Source organism: Octopus bimaculoides, chromosome 15, assembly GCF_001194135.2.
Source record: "Octopus bimaculoides isolate UCB-OBI-ISO-001 chromosome 15, ASM119413v2, whole genome shotgun sequence".
Lineage (NCBI taxonomy): Eukaryota > Metazoa > Mollusca > Cephalopoda > Octopoda > Octopodidae > Octopus > Octopus bimaculoides.
Genome location: NC_068995.1, coordinates 35,537,113 through 35,542,792, shown reverse-complemented (window position 1 = coordinate 35,542,792; position 5,680 = coordinate 35,537,113). Strand labels below are relative to the sequence as shown.

Here is a 5,680-nt window from a genome sequence, read left to right as displayed (position 1 = left end):
ATAGAAACAGAGTTTAATCTATTGGGTTGGCAACTAAGTTCCCGCCGTTTTTTACATTTAATTTTTTTTAAAGGTTTAATAAAAAATAACAACTAATTAATCAATAATGTATGTTGATTTTTGTTGTTGACACTTAAAGTATGCTCCATATTTCTGAACCTTTCTCATCGAGTGAAGATGATTCTCTATAGCAATGTGGGAGCGTTCTATTTTCTCTGCCAGTTCCCTTGTCGTTTGACGAGAATTTTCGTGCAAAAGTTGGTTTAATCGCTCTTCATCGAACTCAACTGGACGGCCAGAACGAGGTGCGTCTTTGAGGTCAAAATTTCCATTTTTGAACTTGGTATACCAATCACAAGCGGTTCTTCAGCTATGGCATTTCTCCATAAACAGCACAAATGTCGCGAGCAGCTTTTGCGGCCTTAGAACCTTGATTAAAATTAAAAAGGTGTCGAAAATGTTCGTTTTTCTTAACTTGACATTCCATTTTAATGATCTGAAAATAAACAAAAATTAACTAAAATTAACTAGGAAAAAAAAATGGATTCCAAAATTTAGAAACGCAATAAATTCCAAAATTAACAAAACGGCGGGGATTTAGTTTCCAACCCAATATATCTATATATATATATATAACTGGGCAACAGTCTTCTCCCAAAGCACTATTGTCCACATTGTGATTTCTCTACTAGATCATGTCCTGGCTTAATGAATCATGCTCATATCGATATTACTTTCGTTGACCTGAGGACTCGCATGAAGAGTCACCAGGTGATGGTGAATGAAGTGTAAACATTAATAATTAGGAGATATATCAGTGTGACTGTGTTGCTGATTGTCTATTTGGTTGGACGATTAATGGCCTCTCGCCGCACACTCATACCTCGTCTTCGCATTTGGATATGCTGAGTACGCAATGTATTTAACTTCTGTTGACATACAAGAGACAAATATTGAGTATCTGCTACAAAAACTTATAACCATTGAATGTATCAAAGATCTTCAGTTACCATTTAGATAATTTCTAATTCCATATATCATTAACTTAGATAGGTAACATAAAGCTTAGAAAGGCCATAACTGTTAGGTAGTGAAGTTTACAGTAAGAGTAATGAAGTCAAAACAACTCTGGCAAAACGTTCATAATTTGGTCCAAAAATGCTTCGCGTTTAAAGTGTCTTGCACTTAACATATGGTAGCGGCAGGTTAACTGATACTTCACTAAATAGGCAAGTATATAACGTAATTCAAAATCCATTTATCATGAATATATACTGGCTAACAGTGGAGGAGCAATGGTCCAGTGGTTACGGCAGCAGACTCGCGGTCATAGGATCACGGTTTCGATTCCCAGACCAGTCGTTGTGAGTGTTTATTGAACGAAAACACCTAAAGCTCCACGAGGCTCCGGCAGGGGATGGTGGCGAACCCTGCTGTACTCTTCCACCACAACTTTCTCTCACTCTTACTTCCTGTTTCTGTTGTGCCTGTAATCCAAAGGGTCAGTCTTGTCACTGTGTCACGCTGAATATCCCCGAGAACTACGTTAAGGGTACACGTGTCTGTGGAGTGTTCAGCCACTTGCACGTTAATTTCACGAGCAGGAGTGCCAACAACAAATACTGGCTAACAGCTAAGGTCTGTCGAAGTCCGTTGAACTCCTTACTCCCTCCCTTAAATTTTCTTCATGCTCAACTCAGTTTCAGCCATTTAGCCACTGCAGGCCTGCCTCGTCTCTCCCCCCTCTCTCTGTATCTATCTATCTAGCTGTATCACACGAAGATGTTCTGCTATGACTATGGTGAGGGTGTCCAGAGGCTGTTCTATTCTACTTGCCAAAACCTCGACAACTACAATAAATATCAAAATCATATTACATACTAGCAGGTCTTCCATTAACAGCATTTCATACTTTTGTAGTACACAATGTTATGAAGATTATCTTTCCTTCGCTTTACCCATTTTGCGTGCATGTGTGCATGAAAAGGTGCTGGCTATATGCGTGTCCCGTCATGTTCAGTTTTCCAACCAGATCTTTTGATACATATTTACAATCTTCGCTAAGCACTTCGTAAATAATTTCCGGTGTTTGTGTGTATTACGTCGTCTTTCTTGATTTAAGCTAATTCTTCAATTAGCGTTCAATTACACTGAAAAATTAGAGAAATCTTGCTGAAACTGTATTTTGTCAATTTTAAGACATTTATCAAATTAGAAGACGCTATTTAAAAAGTAATTTATAGTCAACTACATCATTTTGACTTCAAATTTTAGTAGACAAAACTGTTTTGGCATTTTGTGCTTCTGCACAAAAATGTGTTAGATTAATTTTAATTACGTGATTATTTCGAAAGAATTGAAATGAAAAGAAATAATATGAATTGACGGAGACAGAAATATATTAAAGATTGATGTTTTAGACACTTGAATGTTCTTACACATACACACATACCTACACACACGCATAAGTAAATGCTTTTCAAGCGATTGGTAATACTTGCCCAAATTTCTTTACATGTGGAGAGGATATTAGAACATGTTCATCTAAAGGAAACCTGCAGCTAAATATTTTACAAATGATCGGAATAATAAAATCTTTAATGCTTTTGACTCTAAGAGACTGATTCTATTGCGCTCAAAATCGTTGAAAAGATGATACCTACTAGGCGGGATTTTAAATCGAAATTGCTAATGTTTTTAACTTAGGAGCATATACTTGTTAAGACCATGCACCCATACCCTGACAGATCCTCATCAATGACTGGATGTAGTGGTCGTAGATGAATGTAATACGGTGAATGATCCATGAATCCTGTTTACAGTGCATGAGATATATTGATAGATAGATAGATAAATAGATAGACAAAGAGAGAGATAGAGAGAGGGGAGAGAGAGAGGGAGAGAGAAAATGAGAGGTGGGGTTAGTATTTCAACGATTCTTTATTTCACCGACTAAACGAAGAGGAAATCCCAAGTTGACCTTCCCAGAATTTGAATTCAGAAAGTGAAGCACAGGATCAAATATTGCAAGGGATCTGTCCAACATTCTAACAATTTCTTGCAGCCGACCGCACGTGCTAACGTTATAACAAAATAATATTTATTGCATTTTTCATTGACCATTAACTGTGAATGACTATCCCTAGGTGTTTTCATAGGACAGAAAAATAGACAGTCAAATAGTTAGGAAGAGATATACATAGAGAGAGAGAGAGAGAGAGAGACGAAGAGGAATAGAGAGAGAAAGAGGGAGTGCGCGCACTTGTGTTTATGGGGTGAGTGGGCTGTACATATAAGTTGCTTTAGTATTTCAATCCATTTGGTTAAATATGAAGTTCAATATATTGCTGTCAATATCGTGAATAAAAGAAACAGTATGATGAAATGTCCCTCGGGGGATTATCATTTACATTTTTTTTTTACTGATATATTAAAAATAACTGGTAAAAAGGAAATTGTTAAAAGAAAAAACTCTAAAAGAAACGGTGTAACCAATATTTCAGAAAAGATCTACCTCTGATTTCGTTTTCACATTGTTTAACAAATCATTTTTTGGCAAACGTTCACTGAACTTCTATATCTTTACTTATTTCCCCAGAATACGTCTTCAGGCTTTGTTTAAGATCTTTCAAACAAATATACTTGTTTCTTGGTATAACAGCGTTTTTCTTATCCTGTTTCTTTTTATAACTTTGCTTATTTAGTTAATTTTTATCGATTCCTTTTGTTCAATTATCTTTTTTTTCTTTCACTGTTTTCGATTTTTACATTTTCTTATTACGTTCCTGTTAGTAAAGCTATATCAAAACTGTTAGTGCAAAAATAAACGTTGTTTTCTTCTAAGAATCAACAAATTTAGTATTATTTAAAAATAGTAGATTTTTCAGCAGACCGAAAACTATTTCCTTCGATTTTATATATTATTGATTTCTTTTCAAGTAATATAGCGTTCATTAAAGTTATTGTAAAAAACATACTCTTGTTGGTAAAAATGCATCAATTACCAACCAAAATATATTGTCGGAGGTTAGATGTTCTTCATACATGACCTTATAACATTCCTCAATATAATGATGTGCACAAAATAGCGCGCATTATGCATGCTATTAAAAGAAGGATCAAATTACTTATGCTGTACCAACCACACAAACATATAATTGCTTGCAATCGTACATTTGGAACGCAAACTCTACAAGTATCGATAACATATGATTTATCTAAAGGACGTACACAGAGCAGATTCAGAATAAGAGATAGATAAATATCTGTATCGTTCTGAATGCCATTTCTACTTACAACATTAAAGCTAGTTTGGGAATATGTGGCATGTGTTCTACAGTTCATATCTGACATGCTTTAGGAATTGATCTAGAGGAGAAGTTTTATCTCACCTGAATTAATATTCAAAGGTATTTTCAATAATATATTCAATAAATTGCCTTTATTATTTTATACACATAGCCATTTCAAATACTGCTTATATGCTGGTATATAATTTACACGGCTACATCTGTATATATTATTATGCATTATATTTTCATCTATCAAGAAACGCGCGTCTCCGTTCTTTGGTATCAATTTACATAACTCTGCTTGCCACACTACATGCACGCATCAATTCATATATACGTCACTACATACACACACACACACACACATAAATACGGACATACCGACACACACAGGCACAACACACACAGGCACAACACACACACATGAATGCATAAATGTATATAGATATATATGCGTGTATACGTGTATATCCATCTATCTATCTATTATTTCTATCTTTTACTTGTTTCAGTTATTTGACTGCGACCATGCTGGAGTACCACCTCGAAGTGTTTTAGTCAAACAAATCGACCCTAAAATATATTTTTGAAGCCTAGTATTTATTCGATCGGACTCTTTTGCAGAAGAGGTGCTGGGGGAAAAGTATATGCGCGCATGCACGCACGCACGCACGCACACACACACACACACCCACACAGGCGCAGGAGTGACTGTGTGGTAAATAGCTTGCTTACCAACCGCATGGTTCTGGGTTCAGTCCCACTGCGTGGCACCTTGGGCAAGTGTCTTCTACTATAGCTTCGGGCCGACCAAAGCCTTGTGAGTGGATTTGGTAGACGAAAACTGAAAGAAGCCCGTCGTATATATGTATATATGTATATATATGTATGTGTGTTTGTGTGTCTGTATTTGTCCCCCCACCATCGCTTGACAACCGATGCTGGTGTGTTTATGTCTCCGTAACTTAGCGGTTCGGAAAAAGAGACCGATAGAATAGGTACTAGAATTACAAAGAATAAGTCCTGGGGTCGATTTGTCCGACTAAAGGCGGTGCTCCAGCATGGCCGCACTCAAATAACTGAAACAAGTAAAAGAGTAAAAGAGTATATACGACGGGCTTCTTTCAGTTTCCGTCTACCAAATCCACTCACAAGGCTTTGGTCGGTAGAAGAAAGCGCCCAAGGTTCCACGCAGTGGTTTTGAACCCAGAACCATGTAGTTGAGAAGGAAGCTTCCTACCACACAGCCACGCAAATATTTACATGCTATTATTTATAGCTCTTTGTGTGCGGCGAAATATTCCCAAATAAGATTTAGTTCACTTACTCTCAGAAGTTTATTAAATCTTATGACGTCAATAATATATATATATATATATATATATATA

At 36.3% G+C, this 5,680-nt stretch overlaps 1 protein-coding gene across 14 annotated transcripts in view; it reads right to left on the bottom strand.

The window, feature by feature from the left end:
* The window catches only part of LOC106876118 (FMRFamide peptide receptor frpr-18), a 162,455-nt gene that overhangs the window by 16,673 nt on the left and 140,102 nt on the right, over window positions 1–5,680 (bottom strand). For 3 of the 14 annotated variants that reach the window (XM_052973248.1, XM_052973250.1, XM_052973253.1), the window contains one exon: window positions 1,882–2,150. The exons of the other annotated variants lie outside the window; for them this stretch is intronic. The gene's annotated coding sequence lies outside the window, so the exon portion shown is untranslated. The remainder of the gene's footprint in view (window positions 1–1,881; window positions 2,151–5,680) is intronic. 14 annotated transcript variants of the gene reach the window in all.